The following is a 26,304-nucleotide window of genomic DNA, read 5'->3' on the forward strand; positions in this document are numbered from 1 at the left end:
TTCCCCAAGCCTCTCTGTGGGGGAAGTGAGGTGGAGGAAAAGATGCTCCTGGGACTGGCTGGCAGCTGCTGTCAACGCTACGAGTTTTTCTCTGGGGGTGCCTCTTTGTCATCTTGCTTTTTGGACCCTTTTCTCTGATTCGTTTTCTTGCCAAGAAAACCGAAGGATCCCCGGAGCACAGCAGACAAGAATCCTCTGGGGAGCTACTGGAACACCTCCGCCCAGCCCCCGGGGGCCCCCGGAGAGGGGAAACTATGCCTGAGATAAGGACACTAAAGCTTACCACCTGTCAACTCAGGTTTAATAACTCCTTTTCCCCTGTTTTCCCCTTCCCCTGTGCCTTGCAGGGCACTCTGTGTGTTTTGTTAAATAAATAGGTTTTTTCTTTTCACTTTCATTTAAGAAATTCTGTTGTGAGTGGGGGGAGGGGGTACCAAAGTCCTTGGCTTTCGGGGAGGCATTTGTTTGGAGTGCTCTCCACCTAGAGAAGTTTGTCTCCAATCCGGGACAACCCCTTTTGTCCCTCCCTCTCTCCTCCCACCTGTCTCTCCCTGGTTGGCTCCTCGGAGCCAACCACTCCCCTTTCTCCGTCCCTCAAAAACCCCTGTCTGGAGGTCTTCGAGGCTCTCAGCCTTCAACTCTCCGCCCCCTCGCAGCCCCTCGTTCCTCTTCCCTTTTCCCTCAATAAACTTCCCTGGAGAATCCTAGCCTGAGAGTCTACATCTCTTATTCCGCCCGCTTCATCGCTGGTTCTCGTCCCCGCGAGCTCCACTGCCTGCTGCAGTGCCCTGCACCGGCGTGTCCTGGCTCCAGACAGCACTCTTCCTTGCGGCGTGGAGTGCTTGCCCATGAAGAAAGAATGCCGCAAGCAGGTAGAATTTTTAGTAGATACGGGAGCTAGTTACTCTGTGCTAAATACAGTAAAAGGAAGCTTGAGTAATGATTCTATAACAATTACTGGTGCAACAGGGAATCATGAAACTCTGCCGTTTTTCAAACCCATTGATTTTAACTTAAGAAAACAATGGATGACTCACCAGTTTTTGTATCTACCCAATTCGCCAAAGTCTCTCCTTGGGAGAGAATTATTGGAAAAACTAAATGCTGAAATCAAATTTAAAATTTGAAAAATACAGATTATTCCAGAACCTAATTACATGGAAGCCTCTATTTTTGCACTACAGTCTCTGAAATCGGACGTGATCCATCTGCCAGTATCACTTGAGGATGCAGTGATTCTGGTAGTCTGGGCTGGAGAGGTGCCTGGGTGATCCAAAAGAGCAGAGCCTGTAAGGATTAAATTGAAACCTGGAGTGGAACTGGTAAGGCAAAAGTAATAGCCTTTGAAAATAGAAAGCCGTAAGGGGTTATTACCCCTTGTGGAAAAATGTATGAATAACGTCCTATTGAAGGAATGCAGATCCAAATTTAATACTCAAATTTTTCCTGTTAAGAAGGCAAATGGAAAGGATTACTGACTGGTACAGGACCTTAGAGCCATAAATAAGATAGAAGAAGATATACTCCTGGTAGTAGCAAAACCTTATGCCTTGCTAATGATCTTGAGTGAAAAATTAAAATGGTTTACAGTATTAGATTTGAAATATGCCTTTTTCTGTATCCCTTTGGGTACTGAAAGACAAGAGCTTTTGAATGGGAAAATCCAAACACAGGGAGAAGAACCCAACTGACTTGGATGGTTCTACCACAGGGGTTTAAAAATAGCTCCACCATAATCGGAAATCAATTGGCAAAAGAACTGGAGGAATGGAAAAATCAGAACCCTCTTGGAGTCTTGTTACAGTATGTAGATGACATTCTGATAGCCACTGAAACTAAACAGCAATGTTGGGGTTAGACTGTGGCATTGTTGAATTATCTGTGACTAAGTGGATATAGAGTATCCAAAGACAAAGCACATATAGTCCAGACCACAATAACCTACTTGGGATTCTAAATCATCCAAAGACAAAGGAGGCTAGGACAGGAATGAAAAGAGGCAATTTGCCAACTCCCACAGTGACAAACGGTAAGAGAGTTGTGTGCATTTCTCAGGATGATTGGATGGTGTTGCCTGTGGATCAGCAATTATGGGTTGCTGGTAAAGCCACTGTATGAGCTGTTGAAGAAAGCTCAGAAGGACTTTATAGTCTGGACTGATGATTCATGGGCTGCCTTTTTACAACTGAAGTGAGCCCTTATGTAGGCCCCTGCTTTGGGGCTCCCAGACCCCCTGTGCCCATTTGAACTATTTACTGATGAAAGACAAAACATAGCACTGGGAGTGCTGTAACAGTTCCTCAGGGACCAGAGGAGGGCCGTGGCCTACTTATCAAAGCAACTAGATTACATCAGCCAAGGCTGGCCTAGTTGTCTGAGGGCAGTAGTAGCTACAGTTGTCTTGATCCAGGAAGCTTGAAAACTGACTTTGGGACAAAGCATTGCTGTTTATGTACCTCATATGGTGCAGTCTGTACTCAAGCAAAAAGGGGGCCACTTGCTATCTCCTAGTGATGCTAAAGTACCAGGTAGCCTTGCTGGAGCAAGATGATGTGACACTCAAAACAACTTCTGTCATTAATCCTGCTATGTTCTTATCTGCCCAACAAGTAGAAGGAACCCCAGAGCGTGATTGCTTACAGACTATAGAAGAAGTGTATTCCGGAAGGCTTAACTTAGGAGACTTGTTAGTGTGGATAACACATAATCACAAAGGTTATGTGTAGGTGCCTTTTATTCAAGCTCAGGAAGACAGGGGTGAGACCCAAATCTGACTTCAACATTGATCTGAAGCGAATACATTTTATACTTTTCCTTACGTAACAGTGGTATGATCATATGTTAATCATCAACTTAATATTGTTCCATTGTTTTCCCCCAAGCATGACTTTAAGCCCCCCTCCTCCCACAATATTTCTGATTTATTTCGCAGGTGTGAATCCGCATGAGTTAGCTGAAACAATCCCTGATATTTTCTAAACAAGCTTCGTGTTCATGTCACCCTGAGCCCGTACATGCAGTTCTTACCTACCCGCATTCCCAAAGCCTATTTTTAACTATCCCGATTTTAGAAACATTTTAACCCTATGTTAACAGACTGACCCTTGGAAAGATCTGATTGAGAATTGTGTACCAATGGGAGCAGCTTTGTCTGAAATGGAAAACAACTATCTGGATATGCAGTGACTACACACCATGAAGTAATCAAATTGGGGGCCCTCCCCTCCAATGTTTCGGCCCAGAAAGCAGAATTAATTGCACTCACTCGAGCATTGGAACTGAGTAAAGGAAAATGAGTTAACATTTAGACTGATTTAAGATACACCTTTGGAGTGGTACATGCACACGGGGCCATCTGGAAAGAAAGAGGCCTTTTGACATCTCAAGGCACATTGATGAAAAATGGAAAACAAATCTTGGATTTACTTGAAAGTATCCAGAAACCAGAAGTTGCCATCATGCGTTGCAGAGCACACCAAGTGGGTAAGACCAAACCAGAATAGGGGAATCATTTAGCCGATAAGGCTGCCAAAGAGGCTGCAGAAAAAGGCATGTTAAAAAACAAAGTTTTATCTTTAATACCCCTGCCAGAGATACCTCTCCCAGTAAAGAAACCAGAGTACAGTGCTAGGGACTGTCAATTAATTGAAACTTTAGAAGCAAAATTTGATCCATGAGGCTGAGCAGTTACCCCAACCAGGCACATAGTTGTCAGGAAACCTCCTTGACATGGGGCCAAGCCTTACCTGTTGCTCTACTTTGAATTAGAATTCAGTCACAGGGCACCAACAAAATAAGCCCCTATGAGCTGCTATATGGTCAACCTTACGAAGTACCACACATTCCAGGAAACACACACGTAAAAGGAGTGGTCGATTTGAATAATTACCTAATTTCTCTTAGTAAAACTTTACACAATTTGCAGTGAGAAGTGATCTCCAGACCAATAGGATTGAACACACCAGTGCATGAGTTCTAATCAGGAGATTAGGTCTACTTTAAAGACTGGGGAACCGCTCCACTCCAGCCAAAGTGGAAGGGACCTTTCCAAGTACTATTGACAACTTTTACTGCATTGAAAATGGACAGAGTAAAATCGTGGATACATTATTCCAGAATTAAAAGGGCCAAAGCCAAAGCCCTTTGGGTAATTGAACAGTTGTCTGAAAAAAAACAAGATGCTTAAGTCTTGTTTTACTACCCTGACAATAGCTAATTCAGCCTTGACTTGGGAAAAAATTTCCATCTAGTTTTATTACAAAATGTGATCCAAATGTTGCACAAAAATGATTGCTGAGTGTGCACCCATTTACCTGAAAACACGATGAAGCCATTAACCATTTATGCAATTCCAGATATGGGAGAAATTAATACTAGTTACTGGGTGAATACTTCCTTTCACCAAGAAGCAGACATACCGGTTAGTGTGCAAGCACACGCCAACATCTCTTATGATCATATGTGTGTACAAAGATGTAATCCCCCTAAAGGAACAGGAGAACAACATTGTACTAATAAAATTGGAGCTACTTTGAGAAATCGCACACAATATACTCAAACACTTAATATTGGGCAAGTAAATAATCCTTGGCGGGTACTGATTGGAACAGGGTGGCACTGGATATGTGTAAATAAAGCCAGTAAAGTGTTGCCCCTAGGCTGGTGTGTTGATTTTGCATGGCCTGGTTTTTGGTAGGGGAGGGGGCCCCACAGAGGTGGCTTCTCTGAGAAGCTGCTAGAAGCTTTCACCATGTCCAGCAGAGCCAATCCCTGATGACTCTGAAGATGGACATGCCACTGGCCAAGCCTGGGCCAATTAGAGATGTTGGTTATGCCTCTGTAATAACATATTTAAGATGAAAATCAAAACAAAGTGGGGCGTGCAGTTTTAATTCTAGCTAGAGAAGACGAGGAGATGAGAACATGTGAGGGAAACAACATGGAGACACCAAGGTCAGTGAAGAAAGAGGGGGAGGAGGTGCTCCAGGCACCAGAGCTGAGATTCCGCGGCAGGCTGTGGTGATGACCATGGTGAAACAAGCTGTCCCCCTACAACCCATGGAGGTCCACAGGGGATGCAGAGATCCACTCACAGCCCATGGGGGAGGTGCCCACACCGGAGTGGGTGGATGCCTGGAGGAGGCTGTGATCTGGTGTGAAACCTGGTGGAGAGAGGGGGCCCCTGCTTCCAAGCTGGAGTAGCCTGTCCTTGGAGGACTGCACCCCATGGCTGAGTGACCCATGCCACAGCAGGTTTGGGAGGACTGCTGCTTGTGAGATTGGAACCATGCTGGACAAGTTCACAGAGAACTGTCTCCCATGGGAAGGGACCCTATGACATAGCAGGGGAAGGACTCCTCTCCCTGAGCAGTGGAAGAAAACCTCGGGTGATGAACTGACCAAAACTCCCACCCCCTGTCTCCCTGCACTGCCGGTGGGAAGGAGGGAGGGGTTGGGGGTAAAAAGATGTTTTTAAGGGCTTATTTTACTTCTCATTATCCTCCTCTGATTTTGTTAGTAATAAACTCACTTTGTACCTGTAAGTTCAGCCTGTTTTGCCCTTGGAGTGTTTTCTCCCAGTCCTTATCTCAACTCCAGACCCCTTCATTAAAGTTTTCTCTCCTCTGCCCAGCTGTGGCAGGGAAGAGTGAGTGAGCAGCTTTGGTGGGTGCCTGGCATTTGGCCAGCGTCAAACCATGACAGCTTGAAAGGTATTTGTACTTTAGGAGCCTTAGACCCTAATGAAAGGAATAAGGGAGTGTCTTTACAAACAAATGGCTGGTAAAGATAAGACCTGAGTCTGCTGGTAAAATGACTTTGATACTGAGAGATAGAAGAAACAATGGGTAGGATTTCCATAGGAATTTCCCTAATTAGATTTACCCAAAACTGCGTTAATAAACTACAAGAACAGAGACACAAGAAGAAGAAGAAAAGGGGAATGTATATTGGGGATGTCTGTATTAGGGGGGGATGTATAGTAATTAGGCGTTCCGGGAAATCTGTACCTCTCAAGTACCTCAGCCAATGGGGAAAGAGAGAGGGAACCTGTGGCCGCGAAATTAGGATAAAAGAGGCTGCGTCCTCTATCAATTTGAGAGAGACCCCATGGGAAATGCCCATGACCTCTCCCTTTATTCATGAATAAAGTTACAGGACTCCTCTGTCTCCTTTTTGGACATAAACCTCTGGCGTTTGTGGATTAATTTTCCTGACACTAACATGACAGTAATTGATAAAGACCAAGTGCCCTCAGGACTATGGATAAGAAGCTATTTAGGGCGTTGTTCTGGGTTGGCTGTAAATAATGGTGTATGTCCCTATCGTCTGCTTTATGCCGAGGGAGAGGAAGAAGAAAAAAAAAAAAAAAAAGAAAAAAAACCCCTCCTGTAACTGGGGCCGAGGCTGCTCTCGTGAGAGTTTTTGGTTTTTTCCTTCCGTTCAAGGACTCTTGTGGGGGAAAGCAGCATGCCTGGATCCTGCTTCCAGCTGCTAGCTAGCTGGGTTGCTTGCTTCAGCTCGCTGCTTGGTTTGTTAGCTGTTAGCTAGCGAGAAGATTTTTTTTTTTTTCCCCTGGGACTGCTTCTTTTTCGTCTCCTTTTTGGACTATTTTTCTACTTGCTTTCTCCCCCGAGAACCAGAGGAGCTCCTGGAGGACGGTAGGCAAGGATCTTTCAGGGAGTCAGGGGAGAGACTCCATCCGGCCCCCCGGGAGCCCCCAGAGGGGGAAAGCTATGCCCGAGGAAAAAGGACATTAAAGTGCATCAGCTGTTTACTCAGGTTTAATAATTCCTTTTCCCATTTCCCCTTTCCCTGTGCCTTGCAGGGCACTTCGTGTGTTTTGTTAAATAAACGGGGTTTTTTTTCACTTTCATCCAAGAAATTCTGTTGTGGTGGGAGGAGAGGGTGCCAGAAGCCCTTTGCTTAGGGGGAGCTTTATTCAGAATGCTTTCCTCCTAGACTTGTCTCTAATCTGAGACAGGTGTACAAAACAAACTGCAAATGTTATACCTGAGTGACCAACTAAATTTCATAGTTTCATAAAATGGTTTTTACCTTGGCTAGGAGCAAGTGAATTAGAAAAGACAATAGTGAGCATTTCTGATACCATAGAATATATATAAAATTGTACAATAGATGCCATTACTGCATTGCAGGAAGAAGTTAAGAACTTGTCACAAGTTGTTTTACAAAACTGAATGGCATCAGACCTTCTTTTGGCATCACAAGGAGTATGCACTGTCATTAACACTAGTTGCTGTATATACATTGAGCAAACTGGTAGTGTGTCCACAGATTTCCAGGAAATCTGGAAACAAACCCAAATTTTAAAACACACAGCTCAAGACAACACCTCCTGGGGATTTGGATTTGAGGAAATCTGGACCAAATTTACTTAATGGGGAGCAGCTGGACTTGGTTAAAACATCTTTTTTACCTCTGCCATGAACACACCATAGCAAGAGCTACATATTCACCATGGTGAAGGCAACTACTGGTTGGCTGGAAACATAGTAAACCATACTACTGCTCGAAACACCATCTTAGGCCTTAAGAGACACATTTTGCAGTGACATGGTACCCCAGAGAGAATTGAGTCAGACAATGGGACTCATTTTCTAAATAACCTTATAAACTCTTGGGCAAAGAAACATGGCACTGAGTGGATGTATCATATCCCTTATCATCCACAAGCCTCTGGAAAGACTGGGAGGTATAATGGGCTACTGATAACTATTTTAAGAGGATTAGGCAATGGGGCATGTAAGCATTGGGATACAAATTTAGCAGAAGCCACTTGGCTGCTTAACACCAGAGGATCTGCTAACCACCCTGGTCTGACCCAAACAAAACCCCTACACACTGTGGGAGGAGATAAGGTCCCCATACTACACATAGAGAAATGTCTGGAGAAGTCAGTCTGGATTTCTCTTCCTATGGGAAAAGGCAAACCTATTTGTTGGATTGTCTTTGCCCAAGGACCAGGGTCTACTTGGTGGGTAATGCAGGATGGGGAGACCTGGTGTGTGCCTTGAGGAGATTTAACCTTGTGGGAAAATAATCTGTGGTGTGAGATGTATATTGCACGAAGTACAGTAGCTGAAATGACATGAACTGACAAAGAGCGAATTTAGTGAGGAGCAAGGAGTGCAACAATGACCCAAGCCGGGCCGGTGTCAGGGCCCAATGATTGAGTGTGCTGCTTCTCCCATCCTGTCTCTCCAGTATTCTCCCCCACTCCATCAATAGGCTGGGGATAGGCAAGATCCTGGGAGGGAAAACAACTCAGCCAGCTGACTCAAATCAGCCAAAGAGATATTACATATCATATGATGTCAGCTCAGATACAAAAGCTAGGAAAAGAAGGAAGAAGCGGGGGCATTTGTTATTTACAATGTTTGCCTTCTGGAACAACCACTATGCGTGCTAAAGCCCTGCTTCCTGGGAAATGGCCTGTTCTGGTGCATCCCCTTGCCTTTTTCAGGCCACACTGCGATCTGAGAAATGCTCATTAGGCTTCGGCCTTGAAGAACAGCACCTGGGCTCAGCTCCTCTTGAGCTTATCAGAAACACTGTCTGCTCCCAGGAATTGCTGCTGCCTAATGAGCCCCTGTTTTCTTTATGTACAGCCTTGGAAACTATTTTTCTTGCCTGAATGGCATAACATCCTTGTTCTCACACTTTCAAAGAAAGTGTTCCGACCCAAAATATGGCCAAGATGAAACACCGTTATGACTAAAGCCCACTCTCTTGTGGCCCTATAAACAACGGTCCAAAATGAGACCCTTTGAGCTCTTCTGGACCACAGTGGGCTGCGACCAGCAACCTCCCTCTGAGAGGGACGCCTCTCAGAGCCAGAAAACTCTCAAGTATGCTATACTCAGAGGATTGCCGAACAAGTCCTGGGCAGATACCCACACTCCTCAAGGCTCAACCCTTCACCTGTTGAGGAGATGCAAAGACATCCAAAGTTAGTATTTCACTACCTTTGAGGGGAATTTTTTTCTCAGGTACCTTGCACTGACTCTTTATGTCTGTGTGCATACATGTGCACATATGCTATAAAAAATATGGGAGAAATGCTGCTCTCTGAGATATTTAAGTACCTTAGATATCTAAGTAAGTTAGGCCTGTCAGTAAGTTTAATATAAGTTAGGTTAAATGCTGTTAAGTGTTATTACTTTGTTAAATTGTTAAGGTTGATTTACCAGTTAAGGTTAAGGTATAAGTTAAGTACTGTTAGGTCTGAGTGCTGTTATGTTTTTAGGCCATATTCCTTTTTATCCTTGCCCTTTCTATCCTTTGTCACATGCACCTAAACGCACACACACAAACCCACACCCCACCCCTCCGCCAGATAGTTCTCAGTTCAGTTCTGTTCTGATTGACTGGATTTTGTTGTTGTTTTTTTTTCTTTTTTCCTTGGTGTGCTTTAACTGTCTAGTAAGTAGTAGAGTGAACCTTGCCAACAAACTTTGTCGTGCTGCCACTTAATATTAAATCTGGTTTCTATTGATAACTTTGCCAGTGATTTTTTAACAATCTTAAACACTCGTTCGTAACATGGCCAGACATTGCTTGCTGATGAGAAGTAGAGAGTAATATCTTTGTTTCCCCCTTTGCTTGTGCACACACAGCCTTTCACTTTTGCTTTAGTAAACTGCCTTATCTAAACATACAAGTTGTTTTCCATATTATTTTCTCTCCCCTGTCCAGCTTAGAAGAGAGAGTGATAGAGCAGCTTCATGGGCACTGGGCATCCAGCAAAAGTCAACCCACCACAGTATCTAAACTCCAATTAATTCTGATAGAAAATAAAGAAAGATATTTTAAAATGTGCCAAACCACCTACTCCAACAATATTGTCGCTTAATTTGTCAGCAAATAATTCAAGCACTCACAAGGCTAAAATTTTCCTGAACAGATGAGTGTCTGCAGAAATATTTAGTTAACAGCAGACCTGACTTTAATTCCCTACTCACATTCAGACACAAATGCCCACAAATCCGCTCCCTCTCCACTGACATTTTTTGAGAATTCATTTTACAGTCAGCAACATTTATAAACAGAGATGTTAATCTAAACAATTACAGCACTAAAACAGTCGAGTTACCCTGTGGGTTCACTGTTGTATTGTCCTGGTTCCGGCCAGGACAGGGTTAATTTTTGCAGTACCCAGGAGGGGGCATAGCTATGACCCAGAGGTTATTCTGTACCACCTCACATCATTGCCAGGGGTAGGAAGTCTCTTTCGAGGAGAGGGGGTTCCTTCCAGTCAAGTAAGTGTGGCAGAGGGAGCAGTGGGGTGGCCCTGGTTCCGAGCTGGAGGGAGCAGTGGGGGTAGCATGGCGGGGATTTCCACGGTGAGCAATAACATTTCTTTTCTTGTACCCTCTGCCATAAATATTGTTGCTGTTACTGTTCATTTTCTTATTTCATTGCTGCTTCCAGTAAATTGTTCTTATCTCAACCCATGATCTTTACCTTTTGTGCCTCTAATTCTCCTCTCCAGCCCACTGCAGGGGGAAGGGGAGGGGGGAGGGGCAAGCAAGCAGCAATGTGGCTTGGAGTTTCATCAAATTGAGGAGTACCATTACTAAACCACAACAGGTATGTTGATCCTGACTGCACACCAGGTGCCCATCAAAGCTGCTCTATGACTCCTCTCTTCAGCTGGAGATGGTGGTGGTGAATATAACAAAAGGCTCATGGGTCGAGATAAGAACAGGGAGAGATTACTCACCAATTACCATCATGGGAAAAACAGACTCGACTTGGAGAAATTAGTTTATTACCAATCAAATCAGAATAGCGTAATGAAAAATAAAACCAAATCTTAAAAACACCTTCTCCCCACCCTTCCCTTCTTCCTGGACTCAACTTCACTCTTGATTTTCTCTAACTCCTTCCCAACAGTGGTGCAGTGGGATGGGGAATGGGGGTTGCAGTCAGTTCAACACACATTGTTTCTGCCACTGTTTTCTCCTCGGGGGAGGACTCCTCACACACTTCCCTGCTCCAGAATGGGGTCCCTCCCATGGGAGACAGACCTCCATAAACTGCTCCAGTGTGGGTCCCCCATTGGGTCACAAGTCCTGCCACCAAACCTTCTCCAGCGTCGGCTCCTCTCTCCACAGGGTCGACAGGTCCTGCCAGGAGCCTGCTCCAGTGTGGGCTCTCCATGGGGTCACAGCTGCCTTGAAGTGCATCCACATGCTCCTCTGTGGGCTGCAGGGGCACAGCTGCCTCACCATGGTCTTCACCATGGGCTACAGGGGAATAGCAGCTCTGGCACCTGGAGCACCTCCTCTCCCTCCTCCTTCACTGACCTTGGTGTCTGCAGATGTTGCTCTCATATAGTCTTACTCCTCTCTTTGGCCGTGTGGTGGTTTTGCTTAGCCCAAAACATCAGAAAGGTATCTTTAACATCTAAGAGAAATTTAAACCCCTCAGAAGCTGTTGTAGTAGGCCTGAGGAGTTGTCTGAGGGGTGGGGAGTTGCACAAAGATGGCTCCTGTGTGTCCTGAGTGAAAGTTCTGGAAGTTTTTCATCAAGTCCAGCAGAGCCAATCTCTGATAGCTCTGAAAGTGATGGACATGCTGCCGGCCGAGCGTGGGCCAATTAGAGGTACTAGTTACACCTCTGTGAAAACATATTTAAGAAAATTTCAAAACAAGGTAGGCACGCGCTTCTTTTTAGTTAGAGAAGGAGGAGGAGGTGGAGGTAAAAATATGTGAACAACATGGAAACACCAAGGTCAGTGAAGAAGGTGAGGGAGGAGGTGCTCCAGGCGCCGGAGCTGAAAACCCCCTGCTAGCCGTGGTGAAGGCCATGGGGGGAGCAGGAGGTCCCCCTGCAGCCCATGGAGTCCACAAGGATGCAGAAATCCACCCACAGCCCACGCCAGAGGAGCAGGTGGATGCCTGGAAGGAGCTGTGATCCAGTGGGAGTCTCATCTAAAGAGTTAAAGCTACAAAGGCCTTGCAAGGGAGAGAAAGGCCTTGCTCCTGGGATGGAAGCAGCCTGGCCTCGGCTTGGGAGAGTCTGCACCCTATAGACAAGAGGACTCATGTTGCAGCAGAATTCGGGCAGGATGTTGCTTGTGAGATTGGACCCACGCCAAAGAAGTTCCCAGAGGACTGTCTCTCATGGGAGGGACCCCGTGGCTAAGTAGAGGACCCCTCTCCCTGATGGGCTGATCAAAGAACAAACCCCTTACCCTGCCCCCTGCCCGTGCTGTTGGTTGGAAAGCAGGAAGGGGGGGTGAGCGGAGAAACTGCTTCTTAAGAGGGAGGGGGTGAGAGCAGAGAAACTGTCTGGAGAGAGAGAGAGAGAGATAAGTAGAGATAAAGAATCTTTGTAGTAGAAGAATTGTGGTGATGAATAGATTTATGGACCTGCTCTGTGGACTGAGAAAATACCCCACACCCTGCCCCCCTACCCGAACTGTTGGTTGGAAGGAGGAAAGGGGGTGAATAAAAAATGGGTTCATAAGAGGGAGGGGGATGAGTGAACAAAATAGTGTATGAAAAGTTTATTTTTGCCTCTCATTTATCCTCCAACTCTGTTAGGTAATTAAATCACTTTGCAACTTTAAGTTTAGAACCTGTCTGCCCTTTCTTCTGTGCGTCCTCCTACCAGTGTCCTATCTCACTTAACTCATGAGATTGGTGTGTTTTTACACTTTTTTTCCTTTCCCCTGTCCTGCATGTCTGCAGCAGGAGAGAGCTGGAGTGTCAGCATTTAGTCAGGGTCAAACCCCGACAGGCTGCAATTGCTTCTCCACAATAACTTCTTTCCCCTTCTTAAATACATTATCCCAGAGGTGCTACCACTGTTGCTGATAGGCTTGACCAGCAGCAGGTCCATCTTGGAGCTGGCTGGCATTGGCTCTGTGGGATGTAAGGGAAGCTTCTGGCAGCTACTCACAGAAGCCACCCCTGTAGCTCCCCTGCTACCAAAACCTGGCCACACAAGCCCAGTACACCCACACTTCTAAAGTTACAGAGGATTTAAACAAAAATATTTGCTGCCCTTGCAGGTAAATTGTAGAAGCTCTGTATTAACAACAGTGCAATGATGTACTATGCCTGGTAATTATGCTGAAATACTTTCCTCTTCTTTTTCTGTTTGTGTATTTAAAGAAAGGAAATGTTGCTACTAAATATGGTCTTTAAAAAGGTCTCAATGTGTGTGTGCTGTTTTTGGCTGGGATAGAGTTAATTTTCTTCACAGTGGTTGGTATGGGGCTGTGCTTTGGATTTGTGCTGAACACAGGGTTGATAATACAGAGATGTTTTTGTTATTGCTGAGCAGGGCTTACACAGAGCCAAGACTTCTGCTTTTTGTACTGCCATGCTGGCGAGGAGGCAGGGGGTTCATGGGAATTTGGGAAGAGACACAGCCAAAACAGGTGACCCCAAGTGACCAAAGGGATATTTTAGACCATATGAAGTCATGCTCAGTATATAAAGCTGGAGGGAAGAAGAAGGAATGGGGGGAAGGTCAGAGAGATGGTGTTTGTCTTCCTAAGTAACCATTTCATGTGATGGGACCCTGCTCTCCTGGAGATGGCTGAACACCTGCCTGTCCATTAGGAAGGGGTGAATTAAATTTCTTGTTTTGCTTTGCTTGTGTGTGCAGCTTTTGCTTTACCTGTTAAACTGTCTTTATCTCAGCCCAAGAGTTTTATAGCTTTTTACTCTTACAATTCTCTCCCTGATCCTGCTGGTGAGGGAATGAGTGAGCAGCTGTGTGGGGCTTGGTGGCTGGCTGAGGTTAAACCACAACAGTGTAATTAAACAATTCAGGAAATTTCATCTCAGAAGCCATAGTAGGGCTGTTAAAATTTAACCTACCTGACATCAATTCTCCCCCTCTACTCTGTCCTTATGAGACCTCACCCAGAGTGCTGCATCCAAGTCTGGGACCCCCAGTACAAGAAAGACATGGACGTGTTGGAGTGGGTCCAGAGGACAGTCATGAAGATAATTTGAGGGCTGGAGCACATCTCCTATCAAGACAGGCTGAGAGAGTTCGGGCTGTTCAGCCTGGAGAAGAGAAGGCTTCAAGGAGACCTCATTGCAGCCTTCCAGTAATTAAAGGGGACTTATAAAAAAGAGGGAGAGCAACTTTTTTCATGGGCAGATAGGGACAAGGAGATTTAGATTAGATGTTAGGAAGAAATTCTTTATTCAGAGAATAGTGAGGCACTGGAACAGGTTGCCCAGAGAAGTTGTGGATGCCCCATCCCTGGAAGTGTTCAAGGCTGGGTTGGATGGGGCCTTGAGCAACCTGATCTGGTGGGTGGCATCCCTGCCCATGGTGGGGGGGGGGGGGTTGGAACTAGATGATCTTTAAAGTCCTTTCCAAACCAAACCTTTCCATGATCCTCCGATCAAATGCTGCCTCCTCCAGTAGCCCACAATACTGTAGAGTACTGAACAGGAAGGGCTGTTCCTATCCTACAAACATAGCCTTAATCTTTTTGAACCTAACCATCTCAGGGTCACAGATCACAGTATATTCTGAGTTGAAAGGGACCCACAAGTATCATTGAGTCCAACTCTTAAGTGAATGGCCCATATGGGGATTGAACCCACAACCTTGGTGTTATTAACACCATGCTCTAACCAACTGAGCTAATCTCAGGGTCTTATATTCTTCAAACAAAATATCAAAAGCTTGTAGCATGAAAACCCAAAAGATGCACTGTGCTTTGCTAGAAAGCTTTCACCAGCAGTAAGTTATAGCCTGCCAAAAAGAGAGATGTTACATAATTCTGGAAGAAGGCAAAAGGAATCACCTGCATGGGGACTCAATGATAATGAAATTTTACTAAGATCCAAAGGAACAAAAGAAGTCTCTTCAGCTAAAAGCTGCAAGCCCTCACTCAAAATATATATTTTCCTTCAAAGGGAAAATTCCTCTTTTATTCAAAGTTACAAACCTTTGTTGGCATTATTTCTCCACTCAAAAAACCCCACCCAAAAATTCTAGTCTTTCAGCCTTTAAAATAAAAAGCTTGCTCCTTATTATCTAAGGACAATAAAAGATTTGCAGGCAGAATAGCATGTGTTCACTACTATTTATGGAGCAGGCATGCTTCACCTTTGCCCTTCACCTGCTGCAGTTCAAAATGTTTTACTGTTTTCAAACCAGCACATGACCAGTAATTCAAGCTCTGCTGATGTTTTCAATGCACAGAAGCTTTGCATTCTACAAAAATGCATTTAGAAAAGCAGTTAGAGCATTAAGACAACATATCAAACATTCATGCAAAGTTATTTTGTTTCTGCTGAATATTCACCTCAGAAACAAACCACAAAAATTATTAAAGGGCAAAATATAGCTTTTTCAGCTGATCTAGTTTTGGAAGAAAACTGCCAAAGGGCCATCAGGAGGAAAGCATTAAGCCACTGCAAAGTAAGTTTGCCAAAATATGTTTGACAGCATCCAATATATTAAGTAAAAATATTCTGGAACTGTAAAGCTGCCTGATAAATGAAAATTCACAGAATCACAGAATGATTTGGGTTGGAAGGGACCTCTGGGGATCATCTGGTCTAACCCTCTACTAAAGCAGATTCACCTAGAACATATGGCACAGGATCACATCCAGGTGGGTTTTGAATATCTCCAGTGAGGAAGACTCCACAACCTCTCTGGGCAATCTGTTCCAGTGTGTGGCCACTCACATAGTAAAGAAGTTCTGCATGTTCAGGTGGAACTTCATATTACTACAGTGTTGTATTTGCCAGCACAAGTATATATGCTTCAGACATCTCTCTGAGTTTTGTCACAGAAAATAAATACTTTAAAACAAAAGAACCTTCAAACTGGAAGGCACTAAGGAGGAGAAATGACATTGGAATCCAAGGAAACAGCAGCAGGTTAGCTTTCAGTTAAAGTCAAAAGCAAGTTTTGAAATAGAAAGTTCTACTAATTCAACAGCATAAGCAGCAAATCTACTGCACTAAATAAGCATCATCAATAGCATTTCACAAACTTAGTTTCTACTGTCACCCTATGTTAAAAACCATCTTCCTCAATCTACCCAAGTCTGAAGCTGTGCTATCAAAGATGATGACCAAAATTAGCAAACCTAATCAGAACAAGCAGCCATGTAAAATGCTGGGGAGGGGCTGGGGGGGGATGAGAAAATTGACACTGAGATTTCACATTGCTGTGACTCAAGAAAATTAAAAAATAATTCAAAATTCTAAAGTGTATAAAGCAAAGAAAAAAACTCTAATTCAAGGAGAGCTGCATCCATTTTTTTATTCAGTCAAAAACACAGCAAGCTACTATGAAGTGAACTTTAACTGAAAAAATACTTTGAATGATTCTCTTTCATTAAACTTTTTAACTACATCTTTGGCCTGGTTGCAGTTGGGATAGAATTCATTTTCTTCTCAGTGGCTTGCACAGTGCTGTGTTTTGGATTCAGTGTGAGAACAATGCTGATAACACACTGATGTTTTGGTTGTTGCTGAGCAGTGCTTATCCTGAGTCAAGGACTTTTCAGTGTCTCATGCTCTGCCAGGGAGGAGCTGCACAAGAAGCTGGGAGGGACCACAGCTGGGACAGCTGATCTAAATTGGCCAAAGGGATATTCCATACCACAAAATGTTGTGCTCAGTATTTAAACTGGGGGGAGTTGGCCAAGAGCCACTGCTGCTCGTGCATCACTTGTTTCTCTTGAGTTTTATTCCTCTCCCTCTCTCCTTTTAATTACAATTACAATTATTATTATTATAATATTTGGTTTAAATTATTAAACTATTCTTATCGCAACCCACGAGATTTACTTTTTTTTCCTGATTCTCCTCACCAGGGGGTGGGGGGTAAGCAGCTGTGTGGTACTTAGCTGCTGATTGGAGTTAAACCACAACAGTCATTTTTGGCATCCAACATGAAGCAGGAAGCACTGAGATGCAGCATTAAACACATGATTTCCACAATGGTATGGTGAAGACCCTTTACTGCAAAAATCCAAGGTTCTTAAACTGTTAGTTTGTTATGAGTTTACATACTTGTGAGGCACAACAAATGTGCTTAACCAACCACCACAGACCACGATAGGAACAGGTATCAGGTGTAACCAATCACCAGTCCCACGGTGTGAGCACTTATTGGTTCTAATAATTGTTTTACAATTATGTAGCTTGTTTTTCACCTCTAGTTTAGCTGAGTCATTCCCAGAATGCTTTTCTAGTAAGCCAAAGTAACAGAAGTGAGCAAGGATTTTACAAGGACAACAAGACCCTCACTTTGCAAGGCCTTTCTGCTCTGCAACACTGAAATAATGACAGATCTAACCAGAGTGTGTTAAAACAAAACTGTTCTAAGCATTTATTTTATTAGTTTAATAGTTGCTGGTCACAATTTTGTTTCGCTTGCTCTCAGCGTTCCTGTACATGTTCCTGCATGTGTACTCACTGGCATTCTTGGTGTATGTCTTCTCTGTATTGATGTTTATCCTCCATGGGGCCTAGGCTAAGGTTATCACTCTTGTTTTTTACAGCAAGTGACTTATCATATGACAGAATCACTGGTCATTAACCTAATCTGGTATGTATACTCAGCCTTGCTGTTGCCTCTGTACTTCAGGAACTATTTAGTGGGAACTATTAATAATTACACTTTTTGTCTTTTATCCTTGGAGAGCCAACTTATGGGAGAAACTTTTCCTTCCTTCCTTCCTTCCTTCCTTCCTTCCTTCCTTCCTTCCTTCCTTCCTTCCTTCCTTCCTTCCTTCCTTCCTTCCTTCCTTCCTTCCTCCTTTCTTTTACCTTCCTTTTCCCCCAGGCTGATTACAGTAACATTTGAGAATTTTAAATGTTTTGCATATCCTTTAAATACCCTTGAAACCATCCTGGCACTTTTGGTAGGAATCAGCATGTTGCTGCATGTGGTTCAGGTCTTGTTTAGGGTTAAGGAACCATCTATGGCCACCACAACCCCCATGAAAAGCACTGCAGCTCAAAGGAGATGGGGAAGGACTCAAACTCCAGCAACAGGCACTGCAGTTACTCAAACACCAGCAACAAGCCCTACATGGCCACTCAAACTCTGGAGACAGGTGCTGTGGCTACTTTCATCCCCACTACAAGCACTGTGGCAACTCAAAATACAGTGTTAAGCACCGTGGCTGCTCAAACTCCAGCTACTTCAATCCCTGCAACAAGCATTGCGTCTACACAAACCCTGGTGACAAGCACTAAAAACACTCAAACCCCGGTTATGGATAATGGAGCTGAACCAGTGAACAAACCCACGCTGGTATCAGTCTCCCCTACACACAAGAAGAAATGGACAACGAAAGGCATCTTGTTTAGTAAAGGAGGATGAAGCAAGGCCATCACAGGAACAGGAAGAAGAAGCAGAACTAGACCAAGATGTAGCCACTTGATCCTTATCCTTCAGCAAGCTGCAGGAGATACAAAAATATTTCAGCCATCATCTGGGTGAGCACATTATCACTTGGTTGCTCCAATGCTGGGGTAACAGGGATAGCAGTTTGGAATTAGGGAAGCCAAGCAGCTGGGATCACTTTCTAGGGAAGCAGGCATCGAAAAGGCAATTGGAAGAGGGACACAAGTCCTTAACCTCTGGAGGCGACTCCTGTCAAATGTGAAGGAAAAGTATTCGTTCAAGGAAGATGCTATATGTTACCCAGACAAGCGGACCATAGTAGAGAAAAGTATCCAGCACTTGAAGGAATTAGATGTGCTAGACTTGATTTTTTTTGACTGGAACAACAGCAGTCACCCACAGATGCAGATGAATTCCAATGCCTACTACCCATGTGGTGTAAAGTTGTACAGAGTCAACCATTGTCACACACACACCCATGGGCACTAATAAGCTGGAAAGACAATGCACCACCAACAATGGATGAAGTGGCTCACCAACTCCGAGAATATGAAGACAATCTCTCGGACTCCCTCATCTCAGCTGTGGAGAAACTGTCCCAGGAGTTCCAGCAATTCAAAGAGGATATGTGCTACTCCCCACCTGTACAGACCCACATCTCAGCTACTAACAGGAAGTGTCCGTTCACTCAAGAGGGAGAGTATGGAAGGTAAACACATTGGGGTACCCTGTGGTTTTACTTGCAGGACCATGGACAAGACATGAGGAAGTGGGATGGAAAACCTACCTCAACCCTAAAGGCAGAGGTACATGACTTGCAGAGAAAAACAATCCGAAATGGGGGTTCTTCCAGGAAAATTCCCACTCCAGTCTCCAGTGGGCAGTTTCCCAGGCAGAGCAGAAGAAATTATTTTACTTCCAATTCTATGGAAAAGAATTCTAATCTGTTTCTACAATAAGTAAGTGGAGAATCATATGACCAAGACGAGAGGGGTCCTGTCTCCAGCCAGGTAGAGAAAAGGGACAACCGGGTTTACTGGACTATGTGGATCTGATGGCCTGGTACAGCAGCCCTACAGGAGCACAAGGCTTCAGTAGACATTGGTGCACAGTGTACCCTAATGCCATCAAGCTACGCAGGGGCAGAACCCATTTGTATTTCTGGAGTGACAGGGGGATCCCAACGGCTGACTGTATTGGAGGCTGAGATTAGCCTGACTGGGAATGAGCAGCAAAAGAACACTATTTTGACTGGCCCATAGGATCTCGGCATCCTTGGCATACACTATCTCAGGAGAAGGTATTACAAGGACCCAAAAGGGTATCGGTGAGTTTTCAGTATAGTTTCTGTGGAGACGGAGGATATTAAATAGCTGTCTACCTTGCTCAGTCTCTCACACAACCCTTCTGCTGTGTGGTTGCTGAAGGTTTGTGTTGGTTTTGCTTAGCCCAGAACATCAGCAAGGTATCTTTAGCATCTAAGAGAAATTTAAACCCTTGAAAAGCTGTTGTGGTAGGCCTGAAGAAGTGTCTGAAGGGTTGGGAAAAGGCGTACCCCTGTGTTCATGAGTTAGTTTTGCTTAGCCCAGTTTTTGCTAGTGAGTGGGGAGTGGTACAAAGATGGCTCCTGTGTGTTCTGTGTGAATATTCTGGAAGTTTTTCACTATGTCCAGCAGAGCCAATCTCTGATGGCTCTGAAGATGATGGACATGCTGCTGGCCAAGCCTGGGCCAATTAGAGATGTTAGTTACACCTCAGTGAAAACATATTTAAGAAGAAATCAAAACAATGTGAGTATGCAATTCTTTTTAGATAGAGGAGGACGAGGAGGAAGTGAGAATATGTGAGGGAAAACAACATGGAGACACCAAGGTCAGTGGAGAAGGTGGGGGAGGAGGTACTCCAGGCTCTGGAGCTGAGATTCTGCTGCAGGCTGTGGTGATGACAATGGTAAACAGGTTTTTCCCCCTGCAACCCATGAGGTCCATGAGGGATGCAGAGATTCACCCACAGACCGTGAAGAGGTGCCCATGCTAGAGGAGTAGGTGGATGCCTGGAGGAAGCTGTGATCCAGTGGGAGTCTCATACAGAGTTAAAGCTGCAAAGGCCTTGCAGGAGAGGAGAAAGGCCTTGCTCCTGAGATGGAAACAGCCTGGCCTCAGCTCAGAAGTCTGCACCATGTGGGCAACGACTCATGAGAGAGCAGATTTGGGCAGGCTGCTGCTCATGAGATTGGACTCACACCAAAGAAGTTTGCAGAGGACTGTCTCCCGTGGGAGGGATCCCATGGCTAAGTAGAGGACTCCTCTCCCTAATGGATTGACCAAGGAAAAACCCCCTTACCCTGCCCCCCACCCCATACTGTTGGTTGGAAGGAGGGAGGGGTGTGAGTGGAGAAACGGTGTTTCAAGACCTTATTTTTTCTTCTCATTTATCCTCCGACTCTGTTAGGTTAATAAATTACTTTGTGACTTTCAGTTTTCAGCCTGTTTTTCCCTTTTTCTCAGTGCATCCTCCCACCGGTCCCTTATCTCAAATCATGAGCCCTGTGATGTGTTAGTTTTTTTTCCTCTCTTCTGCACAGCTGTGGCAGAGGAGAGCAGAGAGAGCAGAAGTCGTAGGAGCCTGGCATTTGGCCAGGGTCAAACCACGACAAGGTTGAAGAACAGCAGGTGCTAATTACTACCACAATGGTGCACCAATAGCAATATCACACCAAGTGAGGCTCCATGATTCCCATTGTCTTAGGTTACATGGAAGGTGTAACCAAAAAGTATGTATTCTATTATCATCTTCATAAGCTGTTAAAAATAGGTGAGGCAGTGCTCTTTATCTTCAGCATGACCCAGCCCTGATAACACCATCTGGGGGTGCTACCTCCGCTAATGGGCCATCAAGGTCTCCGGGAATGACTCATTACATCATTCCATTGTGAGATGCCCCGCCCAGAGGGGAGGAACTGAACATTCTACTGGCATATAAACTGAGACTCTGAAACACAATGGGTATTGGATTCCCAGAGGAGAAGAGCTTGAGAGTCACCACTGGACCTCCAGAGATCAACCAGACCTTTCTGCAGGATCACTGCTTTGACAAGACCACATCCATCACTCCAACGGGACTGCAGCCACCATTTAACTGGACTGCTATCACCACCCTGACTAACAGGTTGTATTCTGACTTTGTCAGTTTAAACTGTTGATTCTGTATTATTGCCTTGTTATAAATACTAGTAAAGAACTGCTATCCCTTTCCCCATATCTTTTGCCTGAAAGCCTCTTGATTTCAAAGTTATAATAATTTGGAGGGAAGGGGGGGTCATATTCTCTATTCCAAGGGAGGTTCCTGCCTTCCTTGACAGACACCTGTCTTTCAAACCAAGACACCCATCCATAAGTTCATTTGACAACTAGAGAGCCAAGGAGTGATGACCAGGACCCACTCACCCTTTACTAATCCCATATGGCCTGTGCAAAAGTCTAACAGAGAATGGAGGCTGACAGTGGACTATCGTGGCCTGAATGAAGTCATGCTGCCTCTGAGTGCTGCCATACCAGACATGCTGGAACTTCAATACAAGTTAAAGGCAGCCCAGTGGTGCCACAAGTGATACTGCCAGTGTGCTTTTCTAAATCCCTCTGGCAGCAGAGTGCAGGCCTTAGTTCACTTTCACTTGGAATCGACTGCCCCAAGGGCGGAAACATAGCCCCACTATTTGTCATAGACTAATCCAGACTGCACTGGAACAGGGCGAAACTCCAGAAAATCCCCAATACATTGATGACATCATTGTGGGGGGCAATACAGCAGAAGAATTTTTTGAGAGAGGGAAGAAAATAGTCCAAATCCTTCTGAAAGTTGTTTTTTCCATAAAACAAAGTAAGGTCAATGGACCTGCACAGGAGATCCAGTTTTTAGGAATAAAAAGGCAAGATGGATGTTGCCAGATCCCAATGGATGTGATTAATAACAGCAATGTCTCCACCAACTAGCAAAAAAGAACCACAAGCTTTCTTAGGCGTGGGATTTTGGAGAATGCACATTACAAATTACAGTCTGATTATCAGCCCTCACTATCAAGTGACCTGGAAGAATGATTTCCAATGGGGCACTGAGCAGCAATAAGGCTTTGAACAAATCAAGCAGGAAGTAGTTAATGCAGTAGCCCTAAGGCCAGTCAGTCAGTTCTCAATCCACCTTACTGTCCACTCATTCAGTTCACACTTCCTGAGTTTGCCTATGAGGATGTTGTGAGAGACAGTGTTGAAAGCCTTGCCGAAGTCCAGGTAGACAATATCGACTGCTCTTCCCTCATCCATCCAGGTAGTTGTTTCATCATAGAAGGCAATCAGGTTGGTCAAACCGGACTTACCTTCAGTGAACTCATGCTGACAATACCTGATCACTTTCTTGTCATACATGTTGATAGACATGGCCTCCAGAATGAGGCATTCCATCACCTTTCTAGGGATTGAGGTGAGGCTGACTGGCCAGTAGTTCCCTGGGTTCTTCTTCTTGTCCTTTTTGAAGACTGAGATGACATGTGCTTTCTTCCAGTCCTCAGGCTGAGTCCTCTGATCACCACAGCCTTTCACAGATGATCATGAGTGGCCTCACTATGATGTCTGCTGGCATTCTCAGCACTCTTGGATGCATCCCGTCAGGGCCTACAGACTTGAGGATGTCAAGTTAGTTTAGGTGTTCTCTGGCCCAATCCTCCTTAAACAAGGGGAAATCTTCTTTCTAACATACCTCTACCCTGGTAATCTGGGTCAGAGATCCCTAAGGACTGGTCTTATCGGTAAAGACCGATGTAAAGAAGGCATTCAGTAACTCTGCCTTCTCTATGTCTTCTGTTACACCACAGTCCCCTGTCCATTTAGGAACAGGCCCACATTATCCCTAGTTTTCCTTTTGTTACTGATGTATTTGAAACAGCCCTTCTTCTTGTCCTTGACATCCTTGGCCAGATTTAATTCTAGATGTGCCTTTGCCTTTCTCATCTCATTTCTGCTTTGACAACCTTGTAAGGGTCAATCGAAGAATAGAGTTCTGTCTCAACATTTCTCATCAGAAACCACAGGTGCAGGACTTACGCAGAGAATGCTTTGTACCTCCCAAAGCTGGTACGGAACGAATGCTTTGTACCTGCCTAAGCTGGTGCAGAACAAAGGCCTTGTGCCTGCCAAAGCTTTACACCTGTCGCCCTGACACCCATTATTCACTATTGTGAGAAAACCTGCCTCCATAGCTGACCATGCCTCAGACAATCCTCTCTGGGCATGTGTGGCCTGCCAAGTGGAGTTTGGCATATCTCCAAAAGAATTAAGGGGAAGCAAAGGCGGGTCGCAAGGAGGGACCAGGTGTATGGACTAGCATAAAAGACAGCTCTGGAATGGCTGAATTCTGAAGAGCTTCCCCACCGTGAGATCACATTGATCGACGCAGAGGCAGAGGAACGCCTTCTAGACGGGATGCCCAGAGACACCGGATGTCTGTGGACCTGTGGTGGTAGCTATAAGACCCCTTTTCTTACCTTTCCTCCCAATCTTTCCCCAATTCTCTCATCGTAGAAAGCAATCAGGTTGGTCAAACATGACTTCCCTTTAGTGAATCCATGCTGCCTACTCCTGATCACCTTCCTGTCTTCCATGTGGATAAAGATGGCCTCCAGAATGAGGTGTTCCATCACCTTTCCAGGGACTGAGGTGAGGCTGACTGCCCAGTAGCTCCATGGGTTCTCTTTCTTGCCCTGTTTGAAGAATAGGGTGACATTTGCTTTCTTCCAGTCCTTAGCCATGGTCCCCTGTCCATTTAGGAACAGGCCCACATTATCCCTAGTTTTCCTTTTGTTACTGATGTATTTGAAACAGCCCTTCTTGTCCTTGACATCCTTGGCCAGATTTAATTCTAGATGTGTCTTTGCCTTTCTCATCTCATTTCTGCTTTGACAGCCTTATATTCATTCCAAGTGGCCTGACCCTGCTTCCACCTCCTGTGTGTTTCCTACTTGTGCTTGAGTAAAGACGAGTTCATTATTCATCCATGCAGGTCTCTTGCCCCTGTGCCCAATTTCTTGCTCATCCTCAGGATGCATTGTTCTTGAGCCTGGAGGAAGCAATCCTTGAATATCAATCAAATCTCTTGGACCCCTCTTCCCTGTGGGGCCTTTTCCCATGGGATTCTTCCAAGTAGATCCCTGAAGAGGGTAAAGTTATCTCTCAAGAAGTCCAGGGTTGTAGTCTTATTTGCTGTCCTGCTTCCTCCTTGTCTGATAGTAAACTCCACAACTCATGGTCACTAGAGCCGAGGCTACTCCCAACCTTCATATCTCCAACAAGGCCTTCACCCTTTGTTAGTTTAAGGTCAAGCAGCACACCATTCCTTGTGGGATCCTCCACTACCTGTAACAAGAAGTTGTCACCAATGCTTTCCAGGAACCTCCTGGACTGTTTGTGCTTCGCTGTGTTGCTTCTCCAGCAGATGTCAGGGTAGTTCAAGCCCCCTACAAGAACCAGGGCCTGAAACTGTGAGGCTGCTTCTAGTTGCCTGTAGAAGGCCTCATCCACTTCCTCCTCCTCCTGCTCAGGCAGCCTGTAGCACACACCCACAACAGTGTCACCCTTACTAGTCTGCGCTTATATCCTAACCCATAAGCTCTTGACCTGCTTGTTATCCACCCCAAGACAGAGCTCCATACATTCCAAGTGTAGCCTCACATAGAGGGCAACTCCACCACTGCACCTTACTGATCTGTCTCTCCTTAACAGTGTGTAGCCCTTCATGATAACATTCCAGTCATCTGAGCTATTCCACCACGTCTCTGCAATCACAATGAGATCAAAGCCCTGTGACTGCACACAGATCACTAGTTCTTCCTGTTTGCTCCCCATCTTGCATGCATTGGTGTACAGGCACTTCATAGAGGTATTTTAGTGTGTGTTAACATCCCAGTGGGAGTGCAAGGGGATGCCTTATAGTCCAGTCTTGTACTGGGTGCTTGTACTTGTGGGAGGTATTCCCTCTTAAGCCTCCTTTTGCTACTTGAATGGTCACTATGGCTCTCCCCTTCCCACATCTTATCTCTGTCAAGCCTGGCTTTGCCCCTGTTCCCCTTCCTATCTAGTTTAAAACTTTCTCAAGGAGCCCTGCTAACTCCTGAGCTAAGATCCTCAAACAATGCAAGTAAGATTAATATGCAATTTTCTTAAAGAGGTAATTTAGGACTCCACTCCTTCCTCTAAAGCTACACACTAATTCTCCTTGAATGAGCAAGGCATATGACCTAGGTGACCCAAAATCGTGTATTCCATGTCTTTTCTATGTCAACCCGTGCGAGGTAGTTTACTGTCTCTTTAAGACCCGGAGCCGGAAGCAAAAACCTCTGTGTTTTACCCCGGGTTCGCGGAAGGGGGAGGTGCTGGGTCCCTTTAAAAACAAGAAATAGTCATGTAGAGCGCTCTCTTTTATTCTCTCCTCATTCTTGAGAGCTTCAGGACGATGGGGGACTCCAACGGGCTGTTTGCCTTGGTTGCTATAGCAACCATTGCTTTTTGGAGCTGGGGAAGATGTTTTTCGGGCTTTTCGCCGCTGCTGCTCGGGACAGCTGCCTGTCACCAGGGGTTGGAGCCGCTCCATGAGTTTCCAGCTGCTGAGGGGAGTCAGCCCTGCAACTGCCGGGAAGTTTCTTCCAGCGTTTCTGCAGCATTGGAGCCTTTTAGACAAAAATAGTTTTTCCAGGTTTTGTTTTTCCCTGCTCCCGTTGTTGGGGGGGGGGGAGGAGGGGAGGGAATTTTGGAACCGCGGAGGCTCATTTACCATGTGTTTTCCTTTATTCTCTCCGCCGCGTGGCCCAGAGAGACAACTCTGCCATTTTTGTTTGTGTTCCCCGGGACAATTCGGGGGACCTCCTCCACATTTGTGGGT

The 26,304-nt window shown here is 45.1% G+C and overlaps 1 protein-coding gene and 1 non-coding gene across 2 annotated transcripts in view; both read right to left on the bottom strand.

The window, feature by feature from the left end:
* The window catches only part of LOC146425684 (zinc finger SWIM domain-containing protein 6-like), a 275,081-nt gene that overhangs the window by 161,627 nt on the left and 87,150 nt on the right, over window positions 1-26,304 (bottom strand). The window lies entirely within an intron of this gene.
* TRNAI-AAU (transfer RNA isoleucine (anticodon AAU)) lies at window positions 14,579-14,648 on the bottom strand. Its single transcript has one exon. It is a non-coding gene; the product is annotated as a tRNA-Ile (tRNA).

This window comes from Lichenostomus cassidix, chromosome W, assembly GCF_008360975.1.
Source record: "Lichenostomus cassidix isolate B80296 chromosome W, HeHo_3.0, whole genome shotgun sequence".
Taxonomy (NCBI): domain Eukaryota; kingdom Metazoa; phylum Chordata; class Aves; order Passeriformes; family Meliphagidae; genus Lichenostomus; species Lichenostomus cassidix.